This window comes from Gekko japonicus, unplaced genomic scaffold (assembly GCF_001447785.1).
Source record: "Gekko japonicus isolate JY-2015 unplaced genomic scaffold, Gekko_japonicus_V1.1 scaffold1314, whole genome shotgun sequence".
Lineage (NCBI taxonomy): Eukaryota > Metazoa > Chordata > Lepidosauria > Squamata > Gekkonidae > Gekko > Gekko japonicus.
In genome coordinates, this window is record NW_015169816.1 from 232,568 (window position 1) to 234,652 (window position 2,085).

Sequence of the window (2,085 nt, forward strand, 5' to 3'; positions counted from 1 at the left end):
TTTATCCCACATTCACCCAACAATTTCTCCAAAATGCTGGAAACAGTGTGATGGATTAGGCACATTTGCCCACTCCTGGTGGGAATGTGAGAAGATAGCGAAATTTTGGGAGGAAATAAAACTAATGGTTCACAAAGTTACAGGGTTAGTAATCTCAATAAAACCTGAAAGTCTTTTCCTAAAACACTGGCCGCTTCACATTGAAACACATCATTACAAACAAACCTTGGATGTTATGATTTATGCAGCCCGTACAGCGATTGCTACATGTTGGAAAGACCCGAAACCTCCAACTCTGACATTGTGGTACCAAAAACTATGGGATCAATTCCTCATGGATTCTGTCACCAGAAAAGTAAATAGATCGGCCTTGAAACCTGTGGTTAAACCCATAATGGAAAAATGGAACCCTATTTTAGAATAAATAAATAAATAAATTCCTAGCATCAGAAGATATTCTGCCTTCTTCCTGGCAACAAATGCAGAGATGGGTGTAATTGTTCTTGCGATATGATAAACAATATTGGATTGCTTTATTAACTGTTTCCTCGTTTATGCTTCTTTCATGCATGGTTAGTATTTATACTTAGGTTCATAAATCTCTGTAATCAGTGGACTTTCTGATACCTCGAAAAGTTTCATGTTAATTTAATTCTGTTAATCTGTTTCAAAAGTTGGTATGAACTGTTCGGACTCTCGATGATACTTCAATGTGTAAAGGATCAGTGTGTTTTTTAACATATTGGATTTGCATTATATTTGTTATATGACAAAATAAAAAAAATCAAAAAAAATCAAAAAAAAAATCTGAAAGTAAACTTAACTATAGCTGTTTTGCAATCCTATTTCTATTCTACCATTCCTCCAAGGAGCCTGGTGTGTCAAAACCAGCTGTCCTCGCCTCCATTCTGTCCTCACAACTCCTCTGCGGTGTAGGTGACTGCTCCAAAGTCACCCAGTGGAGGGTGGTAAGCCACAGAGATCAGTACTCGGTCCGATGCTTTTTAACTTGTTTATTAATGATTTGGAGTTGGGAGTGAGCAGTGAAGTGGCTAAATTTGCAGATGACACGAAGTTGTTCAGGGGAGTGAGAACCGGGGAGTATTGGAAGGCATTCCAAAGGGATCTGTCAAGGATGGGCAAGTGGGTGTCAACATGGCAAATGGGGTTCAATGTGGCCAAGTGTAAGGTGATGCACATTGGAGTCAAAAATGCTAACTATAAATACACGTTGATGGGGTCTGAACTGGCAGAGACTGACCAAGAGAGAGATCTTGGAGTCGTAGTAGATAACTAACTGAAAATGTCGAGACAGTGTGTGACTGCAATAAAAAAACGATTATTAGGAAGCGTATTGAAAACAAATCAGCCAGTATCATAATGCCCCTGTATAAATCAATGGTGCAACCTCATTTGGAGTACTGTGTACAGTTCTGGTCACCACACCTCAGAAAGGATATTATAGCATTGGAAAAAGTGCAGAAAAGGGCAAGTAGAATATTTATTTTATTTTTAGTCCCCCCCCCCCCCCCCCCCCATGAAGGCAGGTTCAGGGCGGCTTACAGCCATATATAAAAATACACTGTACAAATATTAAAACAGGTAAAACAGTTAAGGACACAACAAAGCGCAAAGTGCTCGCAGTACAGTAAACAATGGCGGGGCCTTCTTCCGGCCCCCAGTCATCAGGACCGCCCTATTCCAGGTTCCTTGCCAGGCTATCAGGGATTACTCTGGCGCTGGTGTGAGGGCCGGGGCCCCTGAATCGAAAGCCCGGCGGAAGAGCTCCGTCTTGCAGGCCCTGTGGAACTGCAGGAGGCCCCGCAGGGCCCTGAGGTCCTCCGGGAGAGCGCCTTCCACCAGTGCGGGGGGCCGCCACAGGGAAGGCCCTGGCCCTCGTCACCGGCTAGCCCGGCCGCTTTGGGGCCCGGAAGGGCCAGACGGTGTTGGGGCCTCCATCTTGGTGCCCTCGACTGGGGAACATGCGGGGACAGGGAGGGAGGGGGCCGCCGCGGGGATGCGGGCGCGGCTCCCACAAAGGCCTCCCGAGGCGGCGGAGCGCCGCCTCGGGAGGCCTTTGTGGGA